This window comes from Pteropus alecto, unplaced genomic scaffold, assembly GCF_000325575.1.
Source record: "Pteropus alecto unplaced genomic scaffold, ASM32557v1 scaffold16, whole genome shotgun sequence".
Taxonomy (NCBI): domain Eukaryota; kingdom Metazoa; phylum Chordata; class Mammalia; order Chiroptera; family Pteropodidae; genus Pteropus; species Pteropus alecto.
Genome location: NW_006438867.1, coordinates 883,373 through 904,003, shown reverse-complemented (window position 1 = coordinate 904,003; position 20,631 = coordinate 883,373). Strand labels below are relative to the sequence as shown.

Genomic DNA, 20,631 nt, shown 5'->3' with positions numbered 1-20,631 from the left:
TTCTACCATGGTTCGTTCCTAATAAATTTATACTGGAACCCAGTATTTGCTTCATTCTTTCTATATACAGTACTCTGAAACAACCTAAATACATCAAGATCCCATACATGTCATTTACTTTTTTAAAAATTGAATTTTTCTCTGCATCCTATCCATTTATCTCATTCTCCATGGTTTAGTGGTTTACAATGATTGCCAAATCTGGTTCTGGACTTTTTCCTTTTTTTGTACTCTGGTAATAGTTATGTCCAGGAAATGTTTGGAGGTACTGGAGCTGTGTGCTATCTCCCTACCTGTTCAGGCACACTAAGATGTAAATAATATGTTATCTCCCTCTAACAGTTTCAATGAAACAAATTCCCCTTATGAATAAGACAAAAACAAAACAGCAGTTAAGTTATTCTGCTAACATTATACCATCTGTTCCAAGGAATGAAATTCTTCCTTGTTTCTCTTCCTGTTTTGAACCCAGCAAAGAGTTCTTTTTCTTGTTTCTAGTCTATTTTGCAAGTCTCCAATTTTTTAATTAGCTTTCCTTTCTTGCAACTCTTACATTTGTATTTAGGTTCAAGCACCATCTCCTCTGTTTTTCTTCTTTCCAAATGTACAATCAGCAAAGAATCCTCAAAGTCACAGGGCTTTCTTTAGATACTATTACAATTTCTTCTCTGGAGACATTTTTTACACTCTAACTATGGAATTTCCCACTATTTCTATATGACTGTATTTTTCCCTTTTTAAAATTATTTATTCATTTATTTATTTAATTTTTTTCATGGTGACATTGGTTAATGAAGTCCAATAAGTTTCAGTTGTACACTTTAACATTAACACACACACACATATTTACATTGTGTGTTCACTTCCCATAGTTAGATTTCTTTCTGTTACCATATATTTGACTCCTTTTACCCCATCTACCTCCCTCCTCCCACCCCCATCCTCTGGTAACCACTAATCTATTGTCCATATCCATGAGTCTCTATCTATCCTATTCATTTGTTGCTTTTATGTTTATATCCCACATATAAGTGATATCATGTGATTTTCAATTTTTTATGTCTGTCTTATTTAGCTTAGCGTGATTATCTCAAGGTCCAACGATATTGTCTCAAATGGCAGTATTTCATCTCTTTTTATGGCTGAGTAATATTCCATTGCATATATGTACCACAGCTTCTTTAAACAATCATCTATTGCAGGATGCTTTGGTTGCTTCCATGTCCTGGCCACTGTGAATAATGCTGCTATGAACATCGGTGTGAAAATATCTTTCGGATATGAATTTTCAAGACTTTTGGGTAAATACCCAGTAGAGAGATTGCTAGATCATATTGTAGATCAATTCTTCATTTTTTGAGGAACCTCGGTACTGTTTTCCATAGTGGCTTACCTATTTGCAGACTCATCAGTGGAGTATGAGGGTTCCTTTTTCTCCACATCCTCTCCAGCACTTGTTATTACTTATCCTGTTGTTTATAGCTATTCTAACAGGTATGAGATGGTTTCTCATTCTGGTTTTGCTGTAATAATATGAACTTTCCTCTTATTACCGTTTTTGTCATGTCTCAAAAGTTTTGATTTGTTATACTATCATTATTAATTTCTATGTATCTCTCTTTTTATTTCTTCTCTGACCCAGTTATTATTCAGTAGCATGTTGTTTAATCTCCATTTATTTGTGGTTCTTCCCACTTTCTTTTCACAGTTGATCCCCAGTTTCAATGAATTGATCAGAGAATATGATTGGTATGATTTCAACTCTCTTTTATTCGATGAGACTACATCTGTGTCCCAGTATGTAATAGATTTTTGAGAATGTTCGATGTACTCTAGAGAAGAATGTATAAGCAGCTATTTTGGGATGGAAGGTTCTGTAAATGTTAATTATGTCCATTTGGTCTAATGTATCATTTAAAGATGTTATTTCCCTATTGATTTTCTGTTTCGATGATCTGTTCATATCCGACAGTGTGGTATTTAGGTCCCCTATTACAATAGTGTTTTGGTCTGTTTCTCTCTTTAGTTCTGTTAGTAATTGCTTTGCATATTTCAGGGCTCCCTGATTGGGACCATAGATATTAATAAGTGTTATGTCTTCTTGGTCCTTGGTTCCCTTTATCATTACGAAGTGTCCCTCAGTATCTTTCTTTACCTTTTTTATTTTGAAGTCTATTTCATCTGATATTAATATCGCTATTCCTGCTTTTCTCTGAATGCCATTTGCTTGAAGTATCATTTTCTACCCTTTCACTTTGAGTCTATATTTGTCTTTGGAACGAAAATGTGTCTTCTGGAGTCACCATATGGTTGGGTTTTGTTTTTTGATCCAATCTGCTACTCTGTGCCTTTTTATTGGTGAGTTCAGTCCATTTATATTTAGGGTGATTATCATAATATGAGGGGTTTTTGTTGCCATTTTATCTTTTGCTTTCTGGTAACTTGGTGCTTCCATTGCTTCCTTGTCCTTGTGTGTCTGTTAATGGCAAAGAATTAAATCAAGGGAAGAATTAAATGAAGGCATTGAAAGTATTAGCTCCAGTCACAGAAAGAGAAACACAGACTCCAGGATCATGCTATATCAAACAGTGATAGCAACTCCCTTTTTCTGTGTGACAGTAAATGATTGTACTTCTAATTTTTCATTTAGTTTAAGACACTTAATAAGATGGACTAGTTGATAAAAGGTGAGATTACATCCTCATCATCATTCAAGTTTAAAAAAAAAATAAGTAAACCAAAAATTTTTGTCTGATTCTGGAAAACTATATGGAGATCCATGTGTATAGTTATGAATCTTGCATAGCATTATTCCATTTTAAGTTTTTAGGTAAAATGCTTATGCAGTTTTTATATATGTCAGGCAATATCTTAAGTATGTTAAAAATAGTCACTCATTTAATCTTTCTAAAAACAGCATAAGGTAAATATGCTCATAATCAGAAATTTACATATGAAAACTCAGGTACAGAGAACTTAAGTACTTTGGCTAAAGTCGCATAGCTAGCATGTGACAGAGCTAGGATCTGAATCCAAACAGTTGAAGTCCAGAGCCAATGTTCTTTTTTTAAATTTAATTAAATTAAATTTAATTAATTTCATTTCATTTCATTTCATTTTAATTTATTGAGGTGACATTAGTTAATAAAATTATATAGGTGTTATGCTTTTGACCTCTACAAATACTGCCTTTCACATATTCAAGGAATTATGATTCTTGGTACCTTAAGTAGACTTCATGAGAAATATCAAAAACATTGTTTTTCTTTAGTTACTTGAGAAAAGCCAGTTGTTACAATTCTTTGAAATATGCTAAACTGGTAAAAATAAATAATTTTGAGCAAAAATAATTATGCATCTTTTTTTTCTAACTAGAAAGAAAAGGTTCATGTGTGTTTTTTTTTTTCTTCTAAAAGCCATGGGGATGTGTGTTGAATAGTTTACTGAGTTTTAACACATTTTGAAAAGCAGTCAAACAACATTATTTATTTTCAAAATAAAACAGAGTGGGGACCTCTGGAAATAAATCCTTACATAAAAAGGAATAAAAACACTGACAAAAAATAGTGCAAGTCAACTATGTGAAACTTTGAAAAATAACTAACAGTTTGTAAAAATCTCAATAGCATTTATTAAAAACAAAAATAAAACTGCTAAATCTAGGTGAGGACAGCAGGATTTATGGTATTCTAATTTGACCTATTCTCATTTCCAAAACCTTAAATCTATAGTTGCCTTGAAAACCGCAGTTTGTAACCATTAAGGTGTGTAAACCAGCAGTGTTGCAGATAGGGTGGAAATGATTCTCCAAGCAAAAGGCATGCTGAGAAATGTGGTGTAGCCAGACTTACATTAGAAAAAAAAAATAGATTTAAAAATAACAAGACAGAGATGAACATTTTGTAATAATAAGGGGACTATTCGTTAAGAAGAAAAGAAGACATAACACTTGTCAATATATATGCACCAATCTGGGAGTACCAAAATCCAAAGTTTAAAGCAATTACTAACAGACTTAAAGGTAGAAACTGATAAAAATATAATTACAATAGGGGTCTGAATATCCACTGATGGCAATGGATAGATCATCCAAAAAGAAAGTCAATAAGGAAATACCAGCCTTAAAGGATATATTAGACCAGATGCATTTAGTCAATATTTATAAAACTTTCCATCTTAAAACAATAAAATATATATTCGTCTCAAATTCCCATGAAATATTCTCAAAGATAGACCATATGTTGGGGCACAAAATCAGTCTCAATAACTTTAAGATTAAAAATATTAAAAAAAAAAAACCTGTATTTTCTGACCACAACAGAAAAAAATTCACTACAAGAAGAAAGCAAAAACAAAAAACAAAAAACCCACAAATACGTTGAGATTAAAAAACATTCTACTGAACAACTACTGGATAAAAAAAAGAAATAAAAGAAGAAATTAGAAAATATATAAAGACAAATGAAAATAAGACATACCAAAATTTAGAGGATGCAGCAAAAGTTGTATTAAGTGATAGGCATTACAAGCCTACCATAAAAAAGAAAAAAGAATCTCAAATAAACAGTCTAATATTACATTTAAAAGAATTAGGAAAAAAATAACAAATGAAGCCAAAAGTCAGTAGAAGGAAGAAAATAATAAAAATTAAAGTAAAATTAAATAAAATGGAGAACAAAAAGGCAATAGAAAAAATTCTTGAGATAATTATGCTAAGGACAATAAGTCAAACAGAAAAATTTTACAACTGTTTCATTTCACTCGTGTGGGATATAAAACTGAAAGCAACAAAAAAAATGACAAACAAACAAAGACTCATGGACACAGACAGTGGATTAGTGGTCAGTCATCAGAGGGGAGGGGAGAAGGGGGTGTTAGATAGGGGTAAAAAGTGTTCTATATCTGGCAACAGAAGAAAATTTAATGTTGGGTGTTGAACACACAATGCAATATACGTATGATAAGATATACTGTAGAATTGTACATTTGAAAGATATTAGATTTATTAAACAATGTCATATCAATATTTTTTAATAAAAAAGATAAAGAAAGGAAGAAAGGAAGAAAGGAAGAAAGGAAGAAAGGAAGAAAGGAAGAAAGGAAGAAAGGAAGAAAGGAAGAAAGGAAGAAAGGAAGAAAGGAAGAAAGGAAGAAAGGAAGAAAGGAAGCACAGAACTATACACTTAAAAATGATATATTTTATAACATATATGTATATATTAGAAAGAAAGAAAAGGTGAGGAAGAGAAAGAGAAAGATAAAAGAAAGGAAATAAAGAAAAAGAGAGAGAGAAAGAAAGAAAGAAAGAAAGGAAGAAAGAAAGAAAGAAAGAAAAGAAAAGAAAAAATAATGAAACAAAGAGTTGTTTTTTTAAAAAAATAAATAAAAATGACAAACTTCTGGCTAGACTCATTAAGTAAAAAAAAGAAAAGACTCAAATAAATAAAATCAGAAATGAAAGAGAAGTTATAACAGACACCATAGAAATATAAACAATTACATAAAAATATTATGAAAAGCTATATGCTACCAAATTTGATAACCTAGAAAAAACAGACAAGTTCTTAGAAGTATATAACCTTCCTATACTGAACCTTGAAGAATGAGAAAACCTAAATATACCAATCACTAGTAAGAAAATTGAAATAGTAACCAAAAATCTCCTAAAAGAAAAAAGTCCAGGACCAGATGGCTTTCTGGTGAATTCAAACAAATATTCAAAGAAGATTTAATACCAACCCTTTTATTTCTAACTTATTCCAAACATTACTTTGATACCAAAATCAGATAAGAACATACAAAAAAAATTACAGGCCAACATCTCCAATGATTATAGATGCAAAAATCCTAAAGAAAATACTAGTGAATCAAAAACAACAATACATTGAAAGGATAATACATCACAGTTAAGTGAGGCTCATTCCAAGGATGCAAGGATGGTTCAATATGTGCAAACAAATCAATATGATACATTACATTAACAAAATACAAGATATGAATCTTATGATTATATCATAGATGCAGAAAAATCATGTGACAAGATACAGCATCCGTTTATGATTGAAACACTTATGAATAGTTATAGAAGGAAAAAACACTTAAAATGGTTATAGAAGGAAACCACCTCAACATAACAAATGACATATGATAAATTCTCTGCTAATATTGTACTCAACGGTGAAAAACTAAAAGCTTTTCCTCTAAGATCAGGAACAAGGCATAAATGCCCACTCTCACCACATCATTCGACATATTACTGGAAATCCTTGTCAATTAGGTAAGAAAGAGAAATAAAAGGCATCCAAATTGGGAATATGGAAGTAAAACTGTCACTATTTGCATAGAACATAATTCTATATATAGAAAACTCTAAAGACTCCACAAAAAGATTGAGACAATAAACAAATACACTAAAGTTGCAGGATACAAAATTAATATACTAAACTCAATTTCTTTTCTTTTTTTTTAATTTTTTTTTTTAACACCTACAGAACCTGGTATTCTTAGGTGGTCTCCCATCCAAATACTAACCAGGCCCGACTCTGCTTAGCTTCCAAGATCAGATGAGATAGGGCATGTTCAGGGTGGCATGGCTGTAGACTCAATTTCATTTTTATATACTAACAATAAAATATCAGAAAATGAAATGAAGAATACAATATCAATTACAACTGCAACAAAATAAATAAAATGGGTAGGAATACATTTAACAAAGGAGTTGAAGGACCTGTATACTGAAAGCTACAAGACATTGTTTAAAGAAAATGAAGACACAAAGAAATGAAAAGATATTCCATGTTCATGGAGTAGAAGAATTAGCATTATTAAAATAGTCTTATTACCTAAAGCAATATACATATTTAGTGCAATCCCCATCAAAATCCCAATGGCATTTTTCAATGAAATACAACAAAAAAAATCTTCGTATTTGTATGGAACCACAAAAAGACTTAGAATATCCAAAGCAATTCTGAGGAAGAAAAAAAAAATGGAGGAAACACATTCCCTGACTTCAAACTACCACAAAGCTACATCAAAAAGTATTGTTTTAGTAGAAAAACATACAGACCAATGAAATAGAATTGATAGCCCAACAATAAACCCACACATATACGGACAACTTATTTTTGATAAAGAAACCAAAAACATGTAATGAATAAAGAAAGCCTCTTCAATAACTGGTTTTGAAAACCTTGGAAAGCCACATGCAAAAGAATGAAACTAGACTTCTATAAGATACTGTACACAAAAATTAACTAAAAACACAGCAAACACTTGAATATAAAACCTGAAACAATAAAATACATAGAAGAAAACATAAGCTTTAAACTTATAGACCTTAGTCTCAGAGAGTTTTTTGTGAATATTATCCAGAAGTCAAGGAAAGTAAAAGTAAAAACAAAAATAAGTGGGATTTTATCAAACTAAAAAGCTTCTACACAGCAAAAGAAACCATTAGCAAAACACAAAGTAAATGCCACCAAATTGGAGAAGACAGTTGCAAATGATTACTTCAATAAGTAGCTACTGTCCAAAATATATAAAGAACTATACAACTCAACACCACCAACAACAAAAATCTGATTTAAAAATTGTCAGAGGACCTGCATAGATATTTTCCAAGAAAGACACAAATATGGCCAACAGATATATTAAAAAATGCTGAACATCACTAGCTGTTAGGAAAATGGAAATCAAAACTACAAGGAGCTACCAATTTTCACCTTTAGAATGGCTATTATTAATAAGACAAGCGCTAACAAGTGTTAGAGAGGATTTGGAGAAAAAGGAACACTTGCACACTGCTGGTGGGAATATAAATTGGTGCAACCACTTTGGAAAACAGTATGGAATTTCCTCAATAAAAACGTAGGGACATATGTGTCCCTATGTTTATTGAAGCATTAGTCACAATAGCCAATATATGGAAACAACCTAAGTGTCCTTTGATGGATATCTAGATAAAGATGTAGTACATACATATATAAAATTAAATACTTCTCAGCCATAAAAAAAGATAAAACATTGCCATTTACAACATGGACCGATCTTGAGAATCTCACGTTAAGTAAAATTAACAACAAAAAAAACCGCGTAAGAACTTTATGATTATGATTTCACATACAAAGAAACTCAATAGTATGCCCTATTCAATGAGAATATAAATTATTGAGGAAGTCCAAACACTGGACTCTCTAAAAAAGACTTTAAATATATATATATTAAATATGCTCAAAGATCTAGAGGAAATCTTGGGAATTAAACTAAAAGAAATAAGGAGAACAAATATATACGAACAAATAGACTATCAATAAAGACAGAGAGATTATAAAAAGTAACTAAATGAAAATTCTCAAGCTGAAAAGTACAATAATTGAAGTAAAAACAAATCACTGGAGGGATTCAATAACAGACTTGAGCATACAAAAGAAATCATCAGTAATCTTGAATACAGGGCAATTGATAGTATACTGTTGGAGAAGTAAAAGAAAAAAAAATTAAGAAAATGAACAGATCCTAAGGAGACTATGAGACATTATCAAGCATAACAACATACACATAATAAAATTTGCAGAAAAAGAAGAAAGAAGCAGACATAATATTTGAAGAATAAATGGCCATAACTTCCCAAATTTAATGAATTACATGAATCTACACAGCTAAGAAGACATCAAATTAGGATAAATTCAAAGAGATCTACATCAAGACATATAAAAATCATATTGCCTAAAACCAAAGAAAAAGAATCTTGATAGCAATAAGACAGAAGTGAGTTGCAACTTACAAAGGATCCTCAAAAAGATTAATGGCTTATATCTTTTAAAAAATGTAAAGTCCAGAAGGCACTGGGACGATATATTTAAAGTGTTAAAAGAAAAGAAAAAAATCTGTAAAACAAGAATTATATATTTAGAAAAATTGTCTTCAAAAATGAGGGGGGAATTAAGACATTTCTAAATAAACAACAATTGAGTAAGCTTTTTACTAGTAGACTTTCCCTAAAATAGATGCTAAATAGAGTCCATCAGGTTGAAGTAAAAAGATACTTGAAAGTAACATGAAGCTACTTGAAGAAATAATATCAGTAAGGTAAACACATAAGACTGAGATGCGGTGCCCACCTGTGTCTACACATTGGGTGTGGAAGAAGTCTTGACGTGGGAATGATGGCTTCTGCTAGAACTTGTCTCAACAAGGATCACTCTTAATAACTTTTTAAAAGCAGAGTTGTATCTCATAAATGCTTTGGCAGAAAAATAATCCATCAAATACCATGAACAACCAAGGCGAAAAGGCAGCTCAGAAAGAAAAAAAAAATCTCCAGAGAATAAAATTAGAGATATAGAAATGTGTATTTAAAAGACAGAGAATTCAAAATTGTAGTTATGCAAAACTCAACAAGATGCAAGAAAGTTCTAATCGACAGGTTAATGAACTCAGAACCAAAATCATAAACAACAGGAATACTTTACCAAAGAGACTGAAACTTTTAAAAAAAAATAGAAATTCTAGAGCTGAAATTGCAAACTTAGGAGATAGAGCTGACCAGATGGAGGAAAGAATTTGTGACATTGAAGGCAAAAATCTGGAAATGAGGTAGATGGAAGAAGAGAGAGACTTGAGAGAGAAAAAAAGAACAGCTCTACAAGAGCTATCTGACACCATCAACAAAGCAATATAAGAATAACAGGCACACCAGAAAAAGAAGAGAGGGAGAAGAGAACAGAGAGCCTATTCAAATAGCCAACAAAAACTTCTCAAACCTATGAAAAGAACTGGATCCTCAAACCCCAAAAGCAAACAGAACACCTAATTATCTCAATCCAAAAAACCTTCTTTGAAACACATTATATTAAAACTTTCAAAAATTAATGAAAAAGAAAGAATTCTCAAGGCAACCAAGGAAAAGAAGTTGATAACTCGTAAAGAAAAATGCATTAGATTATCATCAAACTTTTCAGCAGAAACAATATAAGTTAGAATGGAGTAGATCAAATACTCAAACTATTAAAAGAAAGAAATTACCAGCCAAGAATAATATATTCAGCAAAGATCTCTTCAGATATGAAGAAAAAATAAAGACCTTTTTAAGACATACAGGAGCAGAGGAAAATTTTCCAAAACAAGGCCTGCATTAGAGGAAATACTGAAGGGGTTATTTTATCTGAAACAAAAAGACAAAAAGAAACAAAACTGTGAATAAGATGACTAGGAGAAAACTGCAACCCTTATTCAGAGTAGAGTATTATAAACTTAAATACAATGGTTACATAATGGTTAAAAGAGGTAAAACATTTTAAAAAGAGAAGGTAATAGCTACTGCAACTCACACTCACAGCAAAAAATAGGGATATTTTGAGACAATAAAAACAGAAAAGGAGAGGAAATAAAAGTCTCAATTTGCAGAAGAGAATGGAGATAAGATGAATGCAGAATAAAAAGGAATACTGTATATATGAAACTTACTTTTATATAAACTTAATGGTAACCACAAACAAAAAAGATCCAAAACTGAGACACATAACATAAAATAAGAGGGAATAGAGGGAAATATCATAGAACACCACACTAAAATAACAGACAGAAACACAAGGGCAAAGAAACAATTCAGACAGTTACCAGAAAGCAAAAGATAAAATGGCTACAGGAAAACATCATGTTTCAATAATCACCATCAATGCAAAGAAACTTAACTCGCCAATAAAAAGGCACAGAGTATCAGACTAGATCAAAGCACAAAGCCCAACCAATGGTGCCTTCAAAAGACATATTTCAGCTACAAGGACAAATATGGACTCAGAGTGAAAGGGTATAAAAAGATACTCCTCAAAAAATGGCATACAGAGAAAAGTGGGTGTAGCTGTACTTATATCTGATGAAATAGACTTCAAGATAAAAATGGTAATGAGAAACAAAAAAGGACACTTCATAATGATAAAGAAGACCATACATCAAGAAGACATAACACTTATCTGTATTTATGCTCCCAATCAGGGAGCACCAATATATATAAAGTAGTAACTCGACAGACTTAAAGGGAGAAACTGACAAAACACAATTATAGTAAGAGACCTAAATACCCCACTGTTAGCTGTGAAAAGGTCATTCAAACAGAAAATCAATAGAAAATATCATCCTTAAATGACACATTAGATTACTTGGATATAATAAACATTTAGAGAGCCTTTCATTCCAAAACATCAGATCACACATTCTTCACTAGTGTATATGAGACATTCTCAAGGGTAGACCATATGTTGGGACATAAACTAGCCTCAACAAATTTAAGAATATTGAAATCATACCAAGCATATCCTCTGACAGTAATGTTCTGAAAGTGGTGATCAAGCGTAAAAAGACAACAGAAAAAACACAAATAAGTGGAGATTAAACAACATGCTACTAAAGAATGACTAGGTCATAGAAAAAAAAAAGGGGAGGAGAGATCTGGAGATACATAGAAAAAAATAAGAAAGTACAACATATCAAAACCTTTGGGAAACAGTAAAAGCAGTAATAAGAAGAAAGTTCATATCGTTACAAGTGTATTTCAAGAAACAAGAATGATCCCAAATAAACAACCTAATATTGCATCTCAAAAAAACTGAAAAAAGAAAATGAAGCCCAAAGTCAGCAGAAGGAAGGTAATAATAAAAATTAGAGCAGAATTAAATAACATTGAAAACAAAAATACAATAGAAAAAAATAATGCAACAAAGAGCTTGCTCTTTGAAAAGGTCACTAAAATTGGCAAACCCTTGGCTAGCCTCCCTAAGGAAAAAAGAGAAAATACACAAATAAACAAAATCAGAAATGAAAGAGAAGTTATGACAGATAATTTCTCTTTTTTATACCACCAAATTACAAAAGATCATACAAGAATACTACAAAAAATCATATGCCACCAAATTTAATAACCTAGAAGAAATGGACAAGTTCTTAGATATATAAAACCTTCCTAGACTGAATTATGAAGAACTTAAAATCTAAATAGACCAATCAATAGTAAGAAAATTAAAGCAATCATCAAAACATTCCAAAACATAAAAGTCCAGACTGAAGGGTTTCATCAGTGAATTCTACTAAACATTCAAAGAAAATTTAATACTGGTTCTTCTCAAACTTCTTTAAAACATAGAGAAGAGAAAATATTTTCTAATTCATTTTGAGAGGCCAACATTACCCTGATACTAAAACCTGTTAAAAAAATAACACAAAAGAAAAAAACTATAGAAATATATCTCACGAAAACAGATGCGAAAATCCTAAATAAAATACTAGCAGATCTAATATAATAAAAAGATTATACACCATGATCAATTGAGCTTCATCACAGAGTTACAGGGATGGTTTAATATATGCAAATCAATTAATGTAATATGCCACATAAACAAAATAAAGAATAAAAATTATATAATCATATCAATAGATGCAGAAAAAGCATTTGACAAGGTACAGCATCCATTTATGATTAAAAGACTTAATAAAATGGGTATAGAAGGAAAGTACCTCAATATAATAAAGGCCATAGATGACAAATCCTCAGCTAACATCATACTTAATGGTGAAAAGCTAAAAACCTTCCTTATAATATAAGGAACAAGACAAAGCTGTCCACTATCACTGCTCTTATTCAATATAGTATTGGAAGTCCTAGCTAGAGCAATCAGGCAAGAGAAAGAAATAAAAGGCACCCAAATAGGGAATGAAAAACTCAAATTGTCACTCTTTGCAGATGAGATGGTTTTCTATCTAGAAAACCTAATGACTTCACTAAAAATTATTAGAAATAATAAACAAATACAGTAAAATTTTAGGATACGAAATCAATGTACAAAATCCATAGTGTTCCTATATTCAACAATAAATTTTCAGAAAAAGAAATGAAAAAAACAATTCCTTTTGCAATTGCAACAAAAAGAATAAACTACGTAGGAATAAATCTAATGAAGCATGTAAAGTACTTATACACTGAAAACTGTAAGACATTATTAAAAAAAACCGAAGAAAACACAAAGAAATGGAAAGATATTCCATGTGTGTGAATTGGAAGAATCTACATAGTTAAAATCAACAGTGTATTATCTAAACTGTTATACAGATTTAATGTAATCCCCATCAAAATTCCAATGGCAATCTTTAAAGAAATAGAACAAAACCATGTCAAGTTTGTATGGAAGCAAAAAAGACTCCAAATAGCCAAAGCAATCCTGAAGATAAAAAACAAGGCCAGCAGTATCACTCTGCCTGACATCGAGTTATACTACAAAGCATTGATAATTAAAACAGACTGGTATTGGCACGCAGACTAATGGAACAGAATTGAGAGTTTAGAGGTAAATCCTCATATGTGGGCAAATAATTTTCAAAAAAGGAGTCAAAAACATACACAAAGAAGAAAATATAGGTATTAAACACATGGACCTTGGATTTAGGGAGGATTTTATGCATTTGTCCTCAAAGTCAAGGGAAGTAAAAGCAAAAATAAATAAATAGGACTATATCAAACTAAAAAGCTACCGCACAACAACAGAAACCATTAAGTTGAAGAGGCAACAATCAACAGAAGAACAAATTTGTATACAACACTTTTGACATGGAAATAATATAGAAAATATACGAAGAAAGCATATAACTCAACAGTAAAAAAATAAACAAACAATCTAATTAAAAAATAGGCAGAGGACCTGAACAGACACTTCTCTCAAGAAGACATACAAATGGCCAACAGACCTAGGACGAGATGCTCAACTTTACTAGCTAGAAAGAAAATGCAAATCAAAACCATAATTAGACATGACTTCACACCTGTTATAATGGTTATCATCAACAAGACAAGTAATAACAAGTGTTAGAGGGGTTAGAAGAAATAGGAACCTTCATACACTGCTGAAGGGAATGTAAATTAGTATAACCACTATGGAAACCAGTTTGGAGATTTCTCAAAAACCTAAGAATATAATTACCATATGACCCGGCAATCCCTCTTCTGAGTACCCCAAAAAACTTGAAAACATTTATCAACAAAGATATATGCACCCCGATGTTCATAGCAGCATTATTCACAGTGGCCAAGATGTGGAAACAACCAAAGTGCCCTTTGATAGTTGATTGGGTAAAGATGTGGTACATATATTCAATGGAATACCACTCAACCATAAGAAAAGATGAAATACCGCTATTTGCAACAACATGGATGGATCTTGAGATTATTACGCTAAGCAAAATGAATCAGATAGAACAAGCTGAGAACCATATAATTGCACTCATATATGAGATATAAAACTGAAAGCAAAATATGACAAAGAAAGAAAGACTTATGGACATGGACAATAGATTAGTGGTTACCAGAGGAAAGCAGGGAAGAGGGGAAGGTACACAAGAATAAAGAGAGTCAAATATATGGTGACAGAAGGAAATTTAACTTTGAGTGAACACACAATACGATATACATATGACATGAATTGTACACTTGAAACCTATATAATTTTATTAATCAATGTCACCTTAATGCATTTAATTATAAATAAGTAAAAATAATAAAATACATTTTAAAGAATGTTAAGTGTCTTTATTTCAGTCCAGGATACGCCTAAATATCTCATATACAGGATACTACTTAATTATACATTTTACCTCTTCTTAAAATTTGTCTTACAAGAAATTTAAATCATTTTTGCTTATATTTCTTCAGTTTTGTGTCTGTGCCATATATCAAGCCACTTAAAACAGAAAACACAAGATATTCACTGTATTGCTTATGTAATCTGTCAAATTGTACCCTCCAAATCCATAAAATATGAACACTAAAATTTATAACATCTCTGGGCAAAATAACTAATATCTATTGATTGTTCTGCTTTCTCTGTCTTAGATTAGTTATTGCGTTGGTCTTCAAATAGAGCCAGATGAATTACATAGCCTTTCCTTCTTGATGATAAGCATTGTCTCTCTCCAAAAAACAGTAGCTCCCACACCAAATATACATTTTATTAATAAAGTTATTTTTGAGATTTGAGACCAGTAGCAGATAGATTAAGTCGTTCTCAACAAAAACTCTATTTTTTTTTTCATATATACTTGGAATAAAATCCCAAGTCATTATCAATGGTGGCAATGCTTCTATCTCTCTAGCTATATCTTTATAAGACTCCTTACAGAGTCTCACAGTGGCTGAAAATTTTTAAAATGTTTTCAAACACAGACCTTAGGGCTTTCCAAACACAGGGACTGGCATTGTCAAAGCTTCACTTAGCTTTGACCCGCAAATGTTACCAACTCAGAGAGGCAGTTCCTGTTCACTTCACGGAAGGTTCTTCTTCCCATCTGCTAAACACGAGATGGCTTTCATTAATTATTTCGCATTGCTTTTCTCAACAATACATATTTTAATCTATTTTCTATTTTATTCTTTTTTTTTTTTTTTTTTTAGGCGAGGCAATCCTTGGATAGCCTCACAGATTGCAAGGACCTTGTCAGCTCACAATCCCTTATTATTTTTTTACACCTACGGCACCTAGTCTTCCTAGGTGGTCTCCCATCCAAGTACTAACCAGGCCTGACCCTGCTTAGCTTCCAAGATCAGACGGGATCAGGCTTGTTCAGGGTAGCATGGCCGTGGACTCTATTTTATTCTTGTCATTCCTTTTTCCCCACCATCTACACAAAGTATGATTCATGAGCATAATTTTTAAATTTCATCATAATGCCTGACAGACAATTATTTTATAATATATTTTTGAATAAATAATAACTGATAAATAAATGAATAATGATCATAATGATGATAAATAAATGAAAATAATTTTTAGGCTCCCTTTTTTTCTTCACTTGCTTTCAATAACTTAAGCTTCAACCTATGCAACAAATTGGTTCACATTTTTACTTCTCTCAATAGTATGACTTGTATAAATTCTTTTTCATTTCTTCGTGCTATTTTGCTAACACATTTAGTTGTGACTTGGGTATCCTCTTCCATCCATTTTCTTGATATTAAAACTTCTATTTTCCAAAGGCCAATTCTGTTATTTTTATAAATGAATATAATCTCTTTCTTAAGAGGCCTCTAATATCAATCATTAAATTAATATTTTGCTGCCACACCAAACTGGATAGCATTTACCCAAAGAAAAAAAGCTTTACTTTCATTTATTTGAATTACTTTTGAAACATTCTAAAATTTTTTTAAAGTTTAGATATTTTCTCCTTTAGAATTAATAATAATATTTCTTATATTTCTAATATATATACTATAATAGTGAAAAATATAAAAACATAGATATATATAAAGTCCAGTATTATTAAAATTTTATTTTATAACTCCACTTTTTGTGTCCTACATGATTTAAAGACAAATGAATCAAACGATTATTTAAAATTTATGTTAAAGGGTACACTATGAATAAAAATGTAGATTTTAATAACAACAGCATAGAGGATAAACTGAAGTTGTAGAGTGCAAAGTTTTTAAATGTATTTGAAGCTAAATTGTTATCAATCCAACTTAGATTATTAGCAATTTAGGATGCTCAATGTAATTCCCATACTAACTACTGAAAATATATATACAATAATATAGAAAAGAAAATAAAGGTGGCAATCAAAAGGTACATGGCTAAAAATTAATCAAGCACAAAAGAAAATATTGAAGAAACAGAAATAAAAATATGCAACATATAGTGAATAGTAAGAAAAATTACAGAAGTAGTTCTCTCATCACTAATTACTTTAAATGTAAATTGATTAAGTTTACCAATTAAGAGCCTAGCAAAACAAATTATTTTTAAAAACTCATAATCTAACTATATGCTGTGGATGTTACTTATTTTCTTTATTTTATTTTCTTAATTGATTTTTATCTTTTATTTACATTCAGTACTATACTAGTTTTAGCTGTACAGCATAATGGTTTAATATTTATATAACTTATGCTGTGATCTCCCCATAATCCTAGTACTCACATGAAACCATACACACTTATTATGATATTATTAACTATATTTCTTATGCTGTACTTTGTATACCTGTGACTATTTTGCAATCTCCAATTTGTACTTCTTAATCCCTTTATGTTTCCTCAGCCTCCTGAACTTCTATATGGCAATAAATTTGTTCCCTGTAGCTATGTTTGTTTTGTTAATTTGTTTATTTTGTTTTTTATATTCCAAATAGAAGAAAGATCATGTGGTATTTGCTAGGACTTCCAATACTATGTTGAATAAAAGCGGTGAGAATGAACATCCTTTTCTTATTTCTGATTGTAAGGAAAAAACTTTTATCTTTCCACTATTTGAGTTTAATGTTAGCTGTGGGTTTGTCATATATGACCTTTATTATGTTGAGTTATGTTCCCTCTATGCTCACTTTGCTGAGAGTTTTAATTGTAAATGAATGTTGTGTTTTGTCAAATGCTTTTTCTTCAATCTTGCATCCCAGAAATAAATCCCACTTGATTATGGTGTGTGACCTTTTTAACATATTGCAAAATATGGCTTGCTAACATTTTGTTGAGGAATTTTGCATCTATGTTCATCAGTGATATTGGCCTATAATTTTGTATTTTTATAATGTTTTGCATGTTTTTGAAATCAAGGTAATGCTAGCATCGTAAAATAAGCTAGAGAGGCTCCCCTTCTCTTGAATTTTTTGAAATACTTTGCAAAGATTAGTTAATTTTTCTTTGAATGTTTGGTAAAATTCAACAGTGAAGCAATGTGGTTCAGGAATTTTGTTTAATGTGAGTTTTTTGATTAATGATTTAATTTTGTTAGGAGTTATTGGTTTGGTCAGATTTTCTATTTATTCCTGATTCAGTCTTAGAAGATTTTATGTTTTTAAGAATTTATACATTTCCTTCAGGTTGTCCAATTTGTTGGCATGTAGTTATTCATAGTATTTTGTTACAATTCTTTGTGTTAATGTGGTGTCAGTTGTCACTTCTCTTTCATTTCTAGTTTATTTATTTGAGTCCTCTCTCTTTTTTTCTTGATTTGTCTGGTTAAAAGTAATTTTCAATTTTATAACATCGTGATTGAAGATAATTCACATGATTTCAATCTTCTTAAATGTATTGAGAGTTGTTTTGTGACCTAACGTGATATCCTGAAAAACATTTCATGTGTGCTTGAAAAGAATGTATATACTGCTGCTCTGGGGTAAAATGCTCTAAAAATATCAATTAAATCTCTCAAGTATAATGTGTTTATTTAGGATTGCTGTTTCCTTTTTGATTTTCTGTTTGGATGATCTATTTGTTGATGTCGGTGGGCTGTTAAAGTTCCCTACTATGACAATACTGTCAATCTCTCCCTTTACGTTGGTTAATATTTGCTTTATGTATTTAGGGACTCCTATGTTGGGTGCATAAGTGCTTGCAAGGGTTTGTATCTTCTTATTTGATTGATCCCTTTATCATTACATAATGTACTTTGTTTCATGTTGTAGCCTTTGTTTTTAAGTCTATTTTGTGTTAGATAAGTATTGCTATCCCAGCTTTCTGTTTGTTTGTTTTCATTTGCATGACATTTTTTTTCTATTTCTTTACTTTTAGTCTGTGTGTGTCTTTCAATCTGAAGTGGGTTTCCTGTAGGTAGCATATGTATGGGTGTTGTTTTCTTATCCAGTCAGTCACCCTATGCCTTTGATTGGAACATTTAATCTATTTACATTTAAAGTAATTGGATAAATATCTAGTTATTGCCATTTTATTATTCATATATTTAATTTTTTTCGTCTTCAACTTAAAGATTTCCCTTAACATTTCTTGTAAGACTGGTTTGGTGGTGATGAACTCCTTTTTCTTGTCTGAGAAGCTCTTTATCTCATGATTAACCCATTCATTGTTTAGTAGCATGTTGTTTAGCCTCCCTGTGTTTATATATTTTCCATTTTTTTTTCCTTGTAGTTGATTTCCAGTTTCATACTATTGTAGTTGGAGAAGACATGTCATATGACTTATTTTCTGGCCTAACATGTGGTCTATCCTGGAAAATGTTCTATGTGCACTTGAGAAGAATGAATATTCTGCTGCTTTGGGGCGAAATGCTCTTAAAATATCAATTAAATCCATCTTTTCTAGTGTGTCATTTAAAACTGTTGTTTCTTTGTTGATTTTCTGTCTGGAAGACTTGCCCATTGGTTTCAACGGAGTGTTAGTCTTCCGCTATGAGTGTATTACTGCTGATCTCTCCCTTTATGTTGGTTTATTATTGGTTTATATATGTAGATGCTCCTATGTTTACTAGAGTTATGTCCTCTTGTTGCATAGATCTCTTTATTACTATGTAATGACCTTCTTTGTCTCTTATTACAGCTTTTGTTTTAAAGTTTAAGTATTGCTACTCCAGCTATTTTTTATTTCCATCTGCATGAAATATCTTTTTCCATCCCTTTACTTTCAGTCTGTGTGTGTCATTTGATTTGAAGTGAGTCTCTTGTAAACAGCATATATATATAGATTGTTTTCTTATCCGTTCAGCTTCATTATGTTTTTTGATTGGAACACTGAATCTATTTACCTTAAAAGTGATTATTGATAGGTACATAATTATTGTCATTTTATTTTTCACATTTATGAATTTTTCCCCTTACTTCTTTTATAGAAGTCCCCTTGACTTTTTTTTTTTTTTTGCAATTCTAACTAGAATGGTTATAATCGAAAAAATTGAAAACAAGTATTGGTGAGAATTTAGAGAAACTAGAATCCTCAAACATTGCTGGCTGGAAGGTAAAATAACTATTTTACATAGTTACTATGGAAAACAGTTTGGCAGTTCCTCAAAAAGCTAAACATAAAATTACTCAAAAAAATAAAAACAAGGACTCTCATAAATATTGTATGCCAATGTTCACAGCAGTATTATTCATAATAGTAAAAAGTATAAACAATCTAAATACTTATCAATGGATAAATAAACAAATTGTGATATATGCATGAGATGGAATATTATTCATACATAAAAAGAATGAAGCACCAATACATGCTAAAATATGAACAAACCTGGAAACCATAATGCTAAATAAAAGAAGACAGACAAAAAAGGTCACATATTGTATGATTCCATTTCTATGAAATGTCCAAAATAAGCAAGTCCACAAAGACAGAACAGAGATTGATGGCTACTAGGGCTTGAGGGGGGGGGCGGAAATAGAAAGCAACTGCTTATGAGTGAGGAGATAAAAATGTTATGGAATTAGATAGAGATGGTGGTTGTGCAACACTATGAATACGCTAAAAATATTACTCAATTATTCACTTTAATGTGGTTAATTTTATGTTATATGAATTTTACCTCAATAAAAAATTAATATCAAAATTTACAAAAAGAAAAAAATTCTTGTCTAACTTTATTCATTTTAATTATTACATGTCTTGGTGTGTTCTTCTTTATGTTCATCATTTGGGGGCTTCCTGTGTTTCCTATACTTGTATTTCTCTTTCTTTTACTGGGTTAGGGAAGTTTTTAGTCATTATTTCTTCAAATAGATTTTCAATTCCTTGCTCTCTTGCTTCTCCTTTGGTACCCCTATAATGCAAATGTTGATATGTTCGATGTTGTCTCAGAGGTACCTTAAACTATTCTTATATTTTTCTTATCTTCTGTAATTCCAATTGGACATTTTCTGCTATCT

At 30.9% G+C, this 20,631-nt stretch overlaps 2 pseudogenes; both read right to left on the bottom strand.

Moving 5' to 3' along the window:
• Window positions 1–6,482: 6,482 nt before the first annotated feature.
• Window positions 6,483–6,601, bottom strand: LOC112482974 (annotated as a pseudogene).
• An 8,904-nt stretch (window positions 6,602–15,505) lies between these two features.
• Window positions 15,506–15,624, bottom strand: LOC112482957 (annotated as a pseudogene).
• Window positions 15,625–20,631: the final 5,007 nt, after the last annotated feature.